Raw genomic sequence first — 16,493 nt, forward strand, 5'->3', positions numbered from 1 at the left:
ATGTGATTTTTAAAATTGTTCAAACAGTCAATTTACTGTTGTCATCACATCTCTTCTGATTTTCAAGTGCAAATTTGACACCATTGTTCTGATTAACAATTAAAAAAAAGAGTTTTGCCCCTCAAGTTTCCATTATAAGGGATGCATTCTTGAAGTTATGGTTACATTAAAATTCTTACTACAAATGAAGCCAGCTAAAAATGTTTACCAACTTGAATTGAGCTCATCATGTTTTGTTTGCTGAATAGTGTTTTGTGATTTTACCAACATAAGAATGAGTCTCCAAACTATTTTTAAAAGTGGAGCTTTTACTCTAAAGAAGTGCTTGCCTCATTTTCTTCGTGCTACTCCAAACAAGATGTTGTTTATTACTTTGAAACACTATATGTAAACCCCAGGAATATGTTAAATATGATTGAAGTCTTGGCTGTCTTTAACAAATTGAAGTTTCCAGAAATTTAGCTGTGTTTAAAAACCAAAGCCATGTTTTCAGGAAAGATTTCTATTTCCAAATATGTGGTTGCCCAAACCTTTTATATTTTCATGTCAAATTCAGCTGCCAAATAACACACACTGTACCTTAGCTATAATAGAAAAACACACATAGACTTCAGATTTTAAAAAGCTCTGCAAGAACAACTATGATCATATTTCTTGAACTTATGCTATTCATATGCATATAAGTGTGTTTTAGAGTGAGCTCTGTAAAGCACCAGTCACTTATACTCGTACAAATTGACATGCACAGCACAAGATTGGCACTGTGTAACAGCCGATCTGGGAAAATACAGGAATTCCTAGCCAGACCAAAATATGAGGTCAAGGAAGTCGCTTTTATAATAATAGTGGTTATCTGTTTAATGTGTGATCTGGCAGTGATATGATGTTGACCATAGGCAATTATGCATATTTCTAAACTGGTTGTGTGCAAGCCCAGAGTAAGAGAAATCCCCCCGTTTGTGATAAAAGGGTATTTATTGCTCTTTTATTTCCTTCATATGCTTTACTTAATCATTTATAAAAGACAAAATTAATAATGAATACCAATTTTATTTTGTGTTTTAGTACGTAGTCATTCCTATACATTTGGGATGTCTATTAATATGTGCTCTTAATAGTTTTGGCAAAAGTTCAATGTCAATGAATGAATGACGTACACATTTTATAGTCTTCTTAAAGGATAATAATGTGGTTCAGTGACAGCGTGTCTGGATTTTTTGGGGGGACTACTATGTACTCTGATAAGAGTCATAAACGATAGAGACTTATTAGTTATTTTTTTCTCATCTAGTGCAATGATGCAAAATTTCTGTTCCATTATAGTGCATTTTCTTAGAATGGCATTATCAGGATTACTGTATTAATTAATGCCTGAGAAACTGGTCGATCACGTGGGACTATCTTTTCCTTTATCCCGTCAATGTGACGGAAAAGTCATATTCTATATTTTTGTAAGAATGACAATGTGATGACACAGCAAAGGAGTAATATTGGCTGTTGCGACATAAAATGTAATCCTTTACTTGAGGAGAATATGTTTATTTTGAACAATAAAACAGAAATTTAAGCATTTCAAGTAGCAGGAAGGCTATATTGGAAAGGACAGCGATTGGCTGTTTTCCTATTCCATGGGCGAACAAGGTTTGTTAATGATCATTCATTAATTTGATAATTATTACATTTGGTCCTAATGTAAGGTATTCATTTTAAGGTTTAACAGTGCCATTGTTTTCGGGACATCTACATGAAAATCAGAATTGAAAATATTGAAAAATCTCCCTGGAATTTTAAATTATAAAAATATGCCATATTTACCTATACAACTTCCAAGTTTTCCTCAGACTTTTTTTTTTTTTTTTTTTTTTTAAGTCATACAGCGTGAGGAACATGGGCTATTGCATTGGGAGTGGTAGGCTGGGAGACTTTTGGCCCCAGCACCAGTTACCACTGGGTTTGACGGGGAAGGAGCCTGGGAGATTAGCTGCGATGGTTGCCTTCATGAAGCCTCTGAAAACTGAAGATGAAACAGTAAGAGGTTTGCGTTGTGTCCATTGATTTCTGAAGGGTTTTTCCATGGAATGTTTTATTTTCTCTTTTTTTTATGTGTGTGAGAGAGAACCTGGTCAGTTATATATTATTTCTTTTAACATCCAGCCAGACCTCAAAAAAATTTTTTATTTGAAAGATGTAAAAAGGAAAAAAAAAGAAAAGAAAAGAAAAAGAAAGGCTTCAAACAGGGCCCCAAGTGTAGCCAGCAGATATTGTGAGGTTCTGAGTACCCAGAGAAGATGTCACTTCTGGAGGAAATCCTCATGTGGACTGCCTCCTGCAGACCAGCCAGTGCCAGATTCCAACCAGAGACGAGCAGGAAGTATTGCACAGTGCCCAACCCTTGGGTTAGCTTTTTGGTGACTCAGTTTCCAGAGATTTCTGTGCCAGGTTTCTGGTCATGTTGATATCTGGGGCTGATGTGGGCAGGGACATCTCATTTATTAGGAACCGAAGACACTCCAGAGTTTACAAGTTTAACGGCCCTAGAAAAATATTTAAGGCCCAATCACAAGTATATTGGTTGTGAATTACAAGTAGTACAAAATCCAGGTGAGTAAATATAAACAAAATGCTTTATGTCAGCTTTACTCATTGTCAAAAAGAGTATCATAACAATGCTATTGCATTTGAAAACAGTTTTCATTTTTTTCAATATTTTATTAGGGAATGTTGGGGAACAGTGTGTTTCTCCAGGACTCATCAGCCCCAAGTCGTTGTCCTTCAATATAGTTGTGGAGGGCGCAGCTCATCTCCAAGTCCAGTCGCCATTTTCAATCTTTAGTTGCAAGAGGCACAGCCCACCATCCTATGCGGGAATTGAACTGGCAACCTTGTTGTTGAGAGTTCGTGTTCTAACCAACTGATTCATCTGGCTACCCCTCTGGTAGCTCAGCGGCAGCTTGTTATCTTCAATCTAGTTGTGGAAGGCACAGTTCGAATGCCCATGTGGGAATCGAACCTGCAACCGTGTTGTTCAGAGCTTGCGCTCCAACCAACTGAGCCATCCGGCTGCCCTGAAAACAATTTTTAGGTTAAACGTTTTTACTCTGTAAGCATTCCTCTACGTGCTTGATGATCACTTGGAAATCATAGTTGATTATACATTTGATATATCACTTGAGGCCTAATATTTCAGAAACAAAATTATAAAAATCCTTTCAATTTTTTATATACCAAAAAGATTGTATTTAATGTGGGATATGGGTACATGTTAATCTGTTGGATATAATTCTTCTCCAGAAATAATGGTGCATGGGATCTGCAGAGCTTTTAAATGGCCTCCAATTTGAGTGGGAAAAAATAAGAGGTTAGGAATATTTTAAATGGTGTTAAGAGAACATTACATAGATATGCCTAGCAATATTTCCTTATAAAGTGAAGTATCCAACGAGCCCTTTACTTTCAATGAAATCGTTTGTGGCATGCAGACAGATAGCTTTGAAAGTGACAGATCCAATCCTTAGGTACCGTCTGTAGTACTTGTTAGCCAAGCTGAATGAGGAAAAGGTGGGAACTTGACCTCGTGTAAATAATGCTATGCAGTGCATCTTGTGATGCATGCTTTTATGTTAAAATGCTTAAAATTGGTTTAATCTGTATAGTCAGGACAAGTGCTCATTGTTTTCCAGTTGACTACATTCCTTTGGTATAACTCGTGAGTTAGGAAGGGAGATGGCTACTCCAGTTTCAGTTAGAGGAGTTATAAGTGAATGTACAACTCTCTCTGGAATAGAGTTATTTCTTAGCAAGCTCTGAACTTTGCTTGATAATGTGAAATGATTTCAAAGTATGTTTTATTCCTTACATAACCACACAGTTTGCACATCAACAGATAAGAGTGCATGGGTACTTCCATTTCAGGCTACTCCTAATTATATTTTTAACATTCTAGAAGGGCTATATTTGTAATTTGGTGAGTCCTTCAGTGCACACATAATTAAATGTTATTCATTCATATAGTTGTCTAGTATTTAGATAGAATGAATTGCTAATTTTTCATTTTATTATCTTGTATTTCTAACCATGTTTCTCACTATGACACTCAAGTGTACTTATGTAACAATAGCTTATGCAACAATGTTATAATCGGTCCATTCCATCAATGTCCACATGTTTTGGAGGTTAATATTTCTACAGTATTTTTAGTTTTCACACGTTACTCTTTTTTTTTCCTTTCACACACATTATGAAGCATGCATTATTAGTTTCATTCTTGATAACTGGGACGACTGAAGACATGACTATTGACATCAGTTGCAAGGCCACAGTTTTTGCAAGTACCCCCAAGAAGAGCTACTCTACAGATATCTGGATGAACTCTCCCACAACCTGTTATGAAAAAAGGCAGGATACAGAGTTTTTGTCATTAATTCTCCAGTTCCGTGCTTTTTCCTTGAGCTGTCCAAATTAAAAGCATCTTCAGTTTGAGGCTAACACACAAGCTTCATTAGGAAGGGGTCCGGTGTGTCTTGTCCACCTATGTTTCCCTGGAACGTAACCATAATAATTACTAGTATTTTTTGTTGTTGACTCAGTGAATGAGTGAATAAATCAATGGGAATAATGACTCCATACAGAGGTTTGCCAATGGCAACTGGGGATCTCTGCATAGCTCCGGAACGGTGGGCCTCTATCTGACCAATGAACTGACACAACCAATGAACACACACTGTCAAATGGGCTCTCTTGGCCTGCCTTTCCCTGCTCTGCCCACTTTACTCATTCTTCTGGGGCCCACTTGAGACGTGGGTCTGGTGCAGGGGCCACAAATTTGAGTCCATTCCTCTGCACCAGAAGGGGTTAGGAAGCGTGACAATCCTGTTCTGAAGGAAGGAAGTGGAAGGGGCCTAAGGGCCTCCCAGGTGGAGATGGTTGGGTGTTTTAGCGATGGTGATAAAGGAATTAGCATTAGTGTTGTGTTTCTGTAGGACTTGCACACTGGTTCAGCATCCCTTTCATTCAGCACGATCCTCTCTTTCTTCTGCCCTTTTTCTGAGACAGCTAGCTTGTTGTCCTTAAAGAACTGCCATGACTGACTCCTGCCAGGCAATGCTGCTGCCTTGCACTAACAACGGGGCCGCTATAATCAGTGCTAGGCAATGCATCAGTCTGTGTGCTGGGAACACGTTGTTGAGGTCACCCTTCCCTGTTCCATACTGTACCTTCTCGAGGAGGTCACAGGGCCACATTTCTCTATGCTCTCATGACTGGGAATAATCGTATCTCTCCTGAGCAAATGGATTATTCTTTGTTTTAGGGACGCTGCAATTCATGTAATGGATCATGTTTCCTTCTTCATGTAGCCTGTCTGAAAACTCAGATTCAAATTTATAGCTGACCTCTGGCAAGCATGTAAAACTTCCGTGCAAGAATTTTGCTTCTCCTAATTTCAGTGTAGTTTCTTTTAGACTCATTTTATTCACCGATTTTAAATTGAGATGATCTTATTAGATCAGATGTTTTATTCCCCCCTGTGGGTTTTTTTAAATTTTTTTTTTTTTTTTTTTTTTTTTTTTTTTTTATAAACCAACTTAAATCCTTTTGGGAAAAAAGCAGGACATAAAAAAATAAAAATAAAAACCAGTGTGTTCATGGAACATCTTCATTTAGTTTCTTTTTCTTTTCCTTTTTTTGTTTCCCAGGCCTTAATTTCACACCTTTTCCTCCTCTAATCTCAACATCAATCCACCACTATCTACTGTCATAATCCTTTATGAATTCATTTATTTTTTGTAGAAATTTGACCATTATATTAAAAGGAAGGTGTTAATAGCTGATCCCTGCAGCTGCTTTCTAGGCATGTGAATTTAGCTAAATTACTTAATCTTTTTCATTTATAAAAAGAGTAACAATATTTACTTTTTGTGAAGGTTGTATTATATGAAATACTGTGTAAAGTATCTAGTAACTTCTTTGACACATAGTAGGCCTTTTGTTTGAAAACAGTCTCTTAAGTGGAAAATGTACTGGAGTTGGAATACAAAGTCTCTACTTTTTCACTTGTTAGCTTATAACCTTGGACAAATCATTTTACTTCTTTGGACCACTTTTTATTTTTTCATTTGTAATTTTATAGCATGGCCTAGAAAGTCCTTAGGATTCTAGCTTTATTATTCTTGGATTCTAAGGCTAGCCCTGAGTAACATGTGAGAGTGTGCCCTCACTCTGTTCTCAGTAGGAATGGCATGGATATATTCACCTGGGCATGGAGAGGTCTGGGGGAAAGACATCCAGATCCGAAGCAAGGAAATGAAAAGTTCCATTGTGCTGGTCTTTATGTTCTTCACGGGTGTTGATTATGGTATTTTCAAGGGGAGTAGTGTCTTCTGGAATACCCAGAATTGCTAGTGGTTATAGTCCTGCATTCAAGTGGATTTCAAAATACATGCCATCATGGATGGTGTTCTTTGAAACGAGTGGCCTGTAAGCTGGTTGCTTGGTGAATATATGGAGAGGTACTGTGTTTCCCCGGAAATAAGACCAGTTTTTAATATTAATTTTTGCTCCAAAAGATTCATCAGGGCTTATGTTCAGGGGATGTCATCCTGAAAAATCATGCAAGGGCTTATTTTCCAGTTAGGTCTTTCTTTCGGGGAAACACGGTAGCAATGGAACAAAGAGACCTGCTGCTGGTCAATGATTGTGTTGGCCAGTGACCACATTTGGTTCAATCATGGAGTCAATCAAAACAAATATCTGTGTGCAAGATATGGTTTTTATTCCGGAACTATTGGGCAATAAGAGACCCCAAAAGCAAGAGGGAACTCATTTATCAAGAAGATAAATAAAAGAACAGTTTGTAATAGATGATGTAGAAGAATAAGCTACACTGAAATGAAGCTACACTCACAGCAATTCATCAAGATGCAGGGGAGCTTTGTGGTTAAGAGCATAGCATTTTTCAGTGTGTGGTTTTGGCCAAGTTATTTAATCTCTCAAAGCCTCAGTTTCCTTATATCTCAGAGGGATGTTAATACTCATATGGTTGTTCTAAGGAGATAATATAAATTTCGAACTGTGTTAATTGTAGGTAACTATTATTATTAAACTATTCATATTATTATAAACCTCAAATTCACACTAGACCTCAAAGATTTGCTACCCCAAATCTAATAAACTATGCAGAATGTAAGAATAAAATAAATTATTAGATGACCTAAGGATTGGAGTAGAGTGCATATGCAAAGAAAAAAATTCTAATAAATTTTTGAATCAATGAACAATGTTTATTCGTTTTTATCCTATCATTTTATTCCTGGGATCTTACTGTAACAAGGTAGCCATCTACTTTTGCTTTTGATTGATTTAATTTTGTGGATATGAGGTGATATTAATAGAGACACTAGTTTTCAAAAACTTCTCTAATTATTTCATAATCTCATTTTGTCTACCTCTGTCTCCTAACTTTGGTGTGAGAAAAATGTAAATTTACTCAACTTGTTCAAAGAGAGCATTATGATCCTGAAAAATCTTTTTTTTAAAACGGTAAAAAATTTAGCTAGAGTAAAATGTTTTAAAAAAATCAACCCTGAAGAAACTAAATGTTAAGATATTGTGGAACTACTCTGTTACAAAAACAGAGAAACCACTGAAAACTAGTCTGGTTTGGGTTCAAGTATTTTTGTCTCAATGAGCTTCAACTTTTGTTTGGTCCACTGAAAATTCAGTGAAATTTTGACATTCTAATTGTTGCCAATATGTGATAGTTACAACTTCAGAACAGAGCACCTGGGAGTGGTGGTTTTCTTGTATTTCACTGTTTGACTCTTTCAAAGAGAAGTGAAATTCTATAATCTGAGTTTCATTGATTTGTTTAGTTTAGACCTGCATTTTCAGGTGCAATTTCTCCCATATTAAGTCATACATGCATGTATTTAAAAATTTTATAGATAATTTTGCAGGCAGTATTTTCATAGAAAAGAAATTAGGACTGAAATCTAACATTCTGGTTGCCTAACACTTAAAATCAGGATATCCTTAATTCAGTTTTTAAAAAATGCTTTGTAATTATTCATTTATTATTGAATTAATGTACTAGTTTTTTAAAGCAGTTTCACTGCACTATTTTTGTATTTAAAATATTTTTAATTGTGGTAAAAAAAAACCCATAAAATTTGCCATCTTAACCATTTCAGTACACAGTTCTGTAGTGTTAAATATATTCACACTGTTGTACAATGATCTCCATTACCTTTTCATCTTGTAAAAACAAAACTCTATACCGATTTAACAATAACTTTACATTTCCTCCTTCCCACCCTAGTCCCTGCTCAATCCAGTTTTTTTTTAATTAAAGTTTATTGGGGTGACAATTGTTAGTAAAGTTACGTAGATTTCAGGTGTACAATTCTGTATTACATCATCTATATATCACATTGTGTGTTCACCACCCAGAGTCAGTTCTCTTTCTATCACCATATATTTGATCCCCTTTACCCTCATCTGCCATCCTCTCCCTCCTTACCTTCTGGTAACCACTAAACTATTGTCTGTGTCTATGAGTTTTTGTTTTTTCATCTGTTTGTCTTGTTTTTTTGTTTGTTTGCTTGTTTTCAGTTTTATATACCACGTATCAGTGAAATCATATGGTTCTCAACTTACTGTCTGACTTATTTCTCTTAGCATTATTATAATCTCATGATACGCAAACAATGCTTCTGATAAGGGGCTAATATCCAAAATATATAAAGAACTCATACAACTCAACAACAAAAAAACAAACAATCCAATTAAAAAATGGGCAGAGGAACTAAAGAGACATTTCTCCAAAGAGGACATACAGAAGGCCAATAAGACATATGAAAAAATGCTCAACATCACTAATCATCAATCCAGTTTTTAAATGGGGTATGTATATGTTTTGTTATTACAATTTGAGGCCAGAGGCCGTTTAGGTGAATTGCAAACTATAAGGTTCTGTGTATGGACAAGTGGCAGGAATGAGTGTCCATAGCGTTTTTACTAGTTGAAATATAGGGTACTGCTTAATGGCACACCTGAAATACCTGAAAGGCAGATATCACTCTTAGTTTTGAGTAGTAAAGTTTATAATCAAAATTAAAACCAGAAATGGAATAAGTCAGAAAACCCTGATAATGAAGGAGGATAACTTTTGAAATATACAAATAATTGAGAGTTGTGAAATGATTTTCCTTTGAGATCTTTAGAAAGAAATATTTCACCTCAGTATTGTGATTTAGTCAAGGTGCTGCCATCATGCCAAAGGATATGTTAACAGGTCCTTCACTAGCCCCTTTCCTAGACTTTTCAAAGCTGTGCTAAGGAGTCTGGTGTGGCCACAGTACAAGGCAAAATCCAGAAGGAGGGGATGGTGAGATGTGCTTTACTGAAAGCATTTTAAACATGCTCAGGGTCCTGGTTGGGAAATGAACATCAGGGCAGAGGTTTAAGTGCCAGAGAGAGTGAAGTCCTGACATCCTGGTGCAGTTCTCCACCGCTTATTTCACAAGTCAAGACAATGAGCTGTCATCTTATTGGCTACCACCATCATCTTCATAACCACCAGGCATTAATACGGTGGGTGAAACATGGCATGATGATAATGATGATACTGTCATGTGATGGTGATGATCAGAATAGTGATCACCTGAACTCATGGATATTCCATTCTTCTATCAGATCTCTTGTCTGATGTCTCAATGTTTGGAAACTCAAGGTTCGATGATACTCTGTAAACTTCTACAGGGTTAGGTTTATAGACTTCATGACCTAAAGTCCCTTAAGGCTTGGTTCTAGTAGTGTTTCAGGTATATTTTACATTAAACAGGTTTTCATGTATCAATCTGGGAATTTAATTATCATTTATAAACTTGTTTACTTGCTAAAAAATGTAATTGATTGAGTCCAAAACAAATAAATTAAAATGTTTAAAGAAAGTCTCCTTTAAAGTAGAAATTTGTTCTTGTAATTCTATACCGGCATTTAATATTTTAATTTGGTTTTGGAATGAAAGCTATAGCTTAATTTTAATAATGGAGAACAGTAGAGTAGCTAAAAAATAAGCAATATTGCATGTAAGTTATTGATACATATTGGTTGAATTCATTAACTGCAAAGTCATTTATATTTAGTATTTGACTTTGAAATATAGGGTAAGAATTTTTAAACTTCCATTGCATTTTATAATGATGCTTTGCTTGTTTTGATATTAACATGAATTCTCATGTCTGTGAACTCACATGTTTTGTCTACTCTGGGCTTATTCTGAGTGATGGGGAGAATTAACCTAAAATTAAAAATATGGTTTAAGCAATCTACAATTTAGTTGATCCAAGCACAAATAATCAAGTACAGATGGTGTTAATACTATTAGTTAGTGATGGGCTACAGGAAAATGTGATCAGAAGGAATAAGCAGTTATAGCGCGCTATTTAACTAAATCTGGCTGCCAATATGCTCCTCGGAGTTATTTTTTTAAAGGTCCTGCCTATGGTGGAGTACATAGCGAGGACCCCAGTTTTAATTATAACATATTGACATATGAAGGAAAACCATATGCTAGATCTCTTACCTCATTCATTGCTTAAATTGATCAGCTTATTTGGCCTCTAAGCCTGGGTTCTTTTCCTTTCTCAAAACCCCATCTGATTCTCTGTCTCTTGGTTCATGGGAACGGCCTTCCTGATTGGAGGCAAGAGAATATGGGTGACTGCACTCCTTTACTAGCACTTACACCATAGTTAATATGTTGAGTACACTCTTTGACCAGAGCTGTCATCTACAACTTGGGGACATAAAACAATGTGGAAAGGATCCAGGGAGCATTAGAGATGATACTGGATTAGCACCCTAGGGACCTTGTGGTCAGGTTTAAGAAAACTATAATAATTTCACTAATATTTACCAATAACTGAATGTTTTTCATGTGCCAGGTACTGTATGCATCATCTTGCCTAATCGTCACAAAACCTTATGAGGTAATTCTGATTAATCCCATTTTGAGACTAAAAAATACCCAGAGGTTTAGAGAAGTTAAATCATGTTCCTCAAGTTTATGCAGATGGTATAATGGAACTGGCATTTACTTAAAAGTTGTCAGACACCAAAGTGAGTATGTCAATTGTTCTGCTGGTGCTTGCTACAGTAGTTGTGGGGATTTGAGACATGGTTGCTCTTCTTTGGGTGGCCTTTTTGTCCCGTTTCTGCCAATTAGTTAAATTTGAAGTTCTTTATAGTTCTCCTTCGTTTTGCCTCCTTCCTCTTTTCCACCTCTGGTTATTTTCTTCCCACTTCTCATATCACTCTCAGGTTGGAGACAAAGTTTGTGATTCCTGCCCATTCTCTTCCTGAATCACAAAACCTGGATTAATTAGGACAGAGGAGCCAGAAATAGGATGACCAATCAGTTTTTCTTTCTATGCACTTCAGCCCAGCTATCAGGATGAATTTAGATTAGGCATACTCAAGGATATCCATGAGTAATAACTATGAGCTTTGTCACAGATAACTGTATTGGGTGTGTTTTAATGTACAACTCTGTTTTTCTATTATTATGTGATATTTCATGTTGACTTGTCAAACTGAAAAATACCCATATTGATTTTGCAGAAAGCTTCACATGTGAGATAAATGCACTCAAAGACTCCTCACAAGTAGCTCTTTGGAGCTTCAGATGTGAAATGGATCATTCCTCAATCTGTAATAGACCCTTCTGTGAAGCTCTTCAATCAAACCTGAGAATTCAAGGTGAAATTGAGGGGAGGATGGGAAACCCCTAGAGGGGAATTTGAGTGAACTAGCTGAGAAAGGAACCTGGGGTATTTGCTGCCTCTTTTTTTTTTTTTTTTTTCATTTCTTTTCTTCAGCATAGGAAGGCTGTCAATCAATGCATGACCTTACATGCTGTATGTGTGTAATACCTGGGTACAAGGAGACAAGCTGTAGAGGGAGTGTCAATGCCCCTTTGATTTCTTCCCATTTTTCATTTTTTCTGACAAGCTTCAGGTTATTTTTAAAGTGGCTATTTTATACAGATTGATTATTAGAGTTTCTCTTTCCACCGAATTAAATTATTTATATTGTTATGTTTGATAGGATGAATTTTTTATCTTTTGAGAAAAGCATAAATAATCTTTTGGAAAAAGTTAGTGATGTATGATAACTACTTTAGTTTGAAAGATGTGTCATATTTTGTTAAGTAATGATCTTAGTAAGTACATCTTATTTAGGAATTATGTTTGTAGATCATGTAATGACTTAATTAGTTTGTTCCCACTAAAGCAATAAGACAGAGTTACCTCTAGTAAGGGAAACAGCATTCTTCTGAAATTAGTTTTCATGTTACATTTTTTATTTATTTGGGGGCACATTTTCAGTTGGATATTTCTAGGTTAATTAAAAAAAAAACTCTAGAATTTTCAATGGGCTATTTAGTTTGGGGAGCAGTGAATCCTGACACCACACTAAGTAATCAAAACTATGCTCTGGAATTTATGCTCAAATATAGAATATGCTTGATAATAGTTTTAGATGCTCAAGCTGCTATGAAATGATTGCTGTCCCATAACTGTGTCATAGTTTTTCCTAAGCCATGGAGACCGTGTTGTTTGTAAAGCTCACATAACTGTATTAGTATAATCTTAAGAGCATATTAATTGCCCAGGAGGTTTATATATTTGTTCTGCGCATGAGATTAGAGATCAGGGCAGCTTATACATCATAATTTTAGAGATGGAGAAAATGACTATTGTAATACTTGCTACTCTCAGTTTCCTCTACAGCAATGCCCTTACACCCTTTCTTTTTCAGGCATTTTGTAGCATCCTAAACAGAAGGATATTGAAGGGAGCTGATTCTGCTTTGATCCTTGTGCTTGTTGTCAAAGCGCTTGGGATTGAAGAGACTGTTGGCTACAATTGACTGTGACAATTAGGAGATGATCAGAGCCCTAGAGTGGAGCACTTAAAGGGTAATTTACATGTCAGTTTGTCGAATAAAAAAAAGATATTCAGCTAAGATTTTTTTCCCCCTCAGAGCCTTGTAAACTGCAATTTGTGCTCTGGTAAGAAAAACCTGGCAGAGGAGTTAGGATAGCCATTACCATTTGAAAAGAAGCAATCATAAGGCCGCTGCTGAGCCCTTTGTCCACTAAAAATGCTGATTTGCAGGCAGTGAGTGAAAAAGTGGAACCATCACTAAATAAAACCTTGAGCTAGGTAACTAACCGCCCCCGCCCCCCCCACCCCTGCAGTTTTCAGTGTTTGTCAAAGGTGCTTTAAAAATGGATCTTAAATCCTACACTTACTATCATTATGACATTGTTATTGATCATGAATGTCCTTTCCTAAAAAAAAATAATAAAAGGCTGCATTGAGGAGGTGGTAGGTGGAACACACGCCAATAGTCAATTGAAAGGGCTAAAGCTGGCTATCAGATGTAGCCTATGCTTTTCCCTTTTGTAAACCATCAGAATTTTTCTCTAGTCATCCTGTGCACTATTCTATTTTACCCCTACTGTATCAGTATGCTGCTAGGTTTTTCCATTTTTATTTATACTCCAATTTTAAAGTGGGAACTATATTTCTAATCTTCATGTATTTAGCCTATTTAAGTGCACTTGGCTGAAAAAAGTAATGTGGGTTCAGTCCATAACTTGCTATACACATGGAGTTGGTCATCTCTATACTTTTCTACCAGGTAATCTATGTATACAAGTCAAAAAATAGCTAGAAAGCTAAAAGAGGATGATTGGCAGTAAACACATAGTGATAGTAGTTACACATCATCCATTTCATTGTCAAATAGAATAAGAAAATTAGTTATTTCAAAAAATTTTAAGTCCCTCACTCACCACAGAAATCATTAGCAAAAACAACAACATATAGTTGCAGTATTTCCATTTGTATAATTGTCAAAAACAAGAAGTAATGTATCGACACAACAGTCCTGTTCAGACATACTTAAATTTGGTGCAGAGATACATACGGACTTTCAATGGCAGACACATTTTACAATCCATGTTTGGATACTTGGGTGTGGGGAAGGACATTTGCCTAGAGGCAGCAGAGAGTTAGAAATGAGTTTGTCTTTATTCTGAAACATCAGCCTTTATCCATGAGAGCTAAGAGCATGCATGGCTTTCAACCACCCAGTGCTGTTCCTCTGTGTCTTTCACTGGGACAGCATATGTCCCGAGATGTTCACCACTTCCAAACTAGAGGGCTTTGTTTCTTTTCATTTGCATCTAATACCTTAACAACAACAAACTATTTCTTTTTCTTCAAAAGATGTCTTGTGAAAGGAATTGTATTCTACTTTTGGAGGGTTCTGAAAATCACAGTAGTCAATGGGTAGCCTGGTTGAGAGAAGACAATAATTCAAAGACAGACATCGGTGCTTCCTCTAATTGCTTTTCAGGAAGGCCCTGACCATCTTAATAAAGATTTATAACTCTCTAGTTTTCCTTGTGTGCATGCCCCACCCTCCCTGACCCCTCTCCCTTCAAAGAAGAAAATATAAGAAAGAAAAACATAAGAAAGAGGAAGTGAATAGGTTACTAGGTGCAAAGAGGATAATGAGAGAGGGAGTCAGAGAAGGTCTGGGCTTCCTTACCATGTGTCTGGAGAATGCAGACAACAAGGAATCTGTATCAAAAATCAGACACAGCAGGAGGTCGTATTGGTCTCCCAGGTAATGGGTAAATGATGAGCAGATGAGCCATCCTCGTATTGATTTAAGCATTTTGTTCCAGCCAGTCACAATTAACTTTGATTTGTTTTTACTTTCCTCTTATAGGTTTGCGTTTAAAACACTCTTGGAGCACTGATGGTATAAAATTCTGGTAACTGCACTTTCTCATTTTAGATAAGTAATGAGTGAATGAATGAAAAGGCAGGGATTATTTGCCATTCTAAGCGGGAATCCTCAAATTTCTACTTGACTGAAATTGTTTTGGAAGGTGAGCTGGAAGAAGACTCTTACAACTAAAATGAAGTGACTCTGCATGTGGTTTTTGGATGTTTCTCTTCATCAAAGAATTCTTCAGAACTGTTCTGGGATTTACACGTTGATTTAAATTTTATTTATGAGAGATTATTTAGGTGAATCACATAAAAACATTTTAAAGTATGTATATTTGACTCTTAACAAGTACATGGGAGTCTTTTGAAAGCTAATTTGGAATTATTTGAGATGAGTTTTCCTATTACCATCACTGTGTTTTCAATATACAAATTACCTTGTTATGACAAAATAAATTATTGAAATGTTTTGAAAAGTTTTTAGAAATGTGCTTAAGAAAACAATAGGTAAATTATTAGAGTTAATTCATGTTAGTTTATTGAAATGTTTCTGCTACTGAAAAGTTCTACCATTCTTCCCTGAAAATAAGTTCTTCCCTGAAAATAAGACCTAGCCGGACAATCAGCTCTAATGGGTCTTTTGGAGCAAAAATTAATATAAGACCCGGTCTTATTTTATTATAGACCTGGTCTTATATAATATAATATATTAATTTTTGCTCCAAAGGACGCATTAGAGCTGATTGTCTGTCTGGGTCTTATTTTGGGGCAACAGGGTAGAATCTGTAGCACAACATTCCAGAACATTTACTGTCTTGTTTTAATAAGATGTTCTTGCTTTGTATGTGTTTGGAGGTGGCACTAGAATTGCTAGATTTAGCAAATAAAAATGAAGAATTCCTCATTAGAATTTCTGAAAAATAGTAAATAATTTTTTAATGTAAATAGGTCCCATGCAACATTTGCATTTTATCTGGTAACCCTAGGTGGTACTCTGATTGGCTAGATATTGCAACCATGCATTGAATGGACAATTTAGTTATTTATAAATTATAAATTGTCATTTATAAATCTTTTTACCTTTCACGGCCAGATTAAATAGGCCAGCTAAATTGCTGCCTTCAAATAAAACCCAAAAGGCTTTTTACCTCATTAATGTTGAGTTTGATTTCCTCAATCGTGTTCGTAATTTCTGCCTGATGCAATGGAGACTTCAGAGAAGATAGCTGAGGGGTCTGGCTTACCAATATTGATCAGGCTGTGGCTGGAGTGTTTGGTGGTTACAGAGATAGAGAAGTGAATGATACAATGAGAATATGTTATATGTATAAAGCCACATCTTTCCTTTGGTGGCAGTATTGTGACTTACATACGTAACCAAATTTGAAACCCTTGCAGTTCTGATCCTGGTAGAGTCTCCTGGGAAGGGAAAGAGTCTTATGTCCTTGCACTTTTATTTCATTTGACTTTGTTCACAATAATCTAGTTACTGTGAAAGAAGCTAAGTTAAAACTTACAGAAAATCAGATTGATCTTTGGGGCCAGCATTCATTTTTGCTAGTATCATTTCTATCTTAGTCAGTTCAGGTCGCTATAACAAAGTACTGGGGACTGTGTGGTTGATGAACAAAAGACATTTCTCACAGTTCTGGAGGCTGGAAGTCTGAGATCAGAGTGTCCACA

The 16,493-nt window shown here is 36.1% G+C and overlaps 1 pseudogene across 1 annotated transcript in view; it reads left to right on the plus strand.

The window, feature by feature from the left end:
- Positions 1-16,493, plus strand: part of LOC308499279 (large ribosomal subunit protein uL16-like) — a 177,363-nt pseudogene that overhangs the window by 14,656 nt on the left and 146,214 nt on the right. Inside the window, exon 2 of the transcript in view lies at positions 1,870-2,028. The product of the transcript in view is annotated as a large ribosomal subunit protein uL16-like (transcript). The remainder of the gene's footprint in view (positions 1-1,869; positions 2,029-16,493) is intronic.

This window comes from Rhinolophus hipposideros (genome assembly GCF_964194185.1).
Source record: "Rhinolophus hipposideros genome assembly, chromosome: 6".
Lineage (NCBI taxonomy): Eukaryota > Metazoa > Chordata > Mammalia > Chiroptera > Rhinolophidae > Rhinolophus > Rhinolophus hipposideros.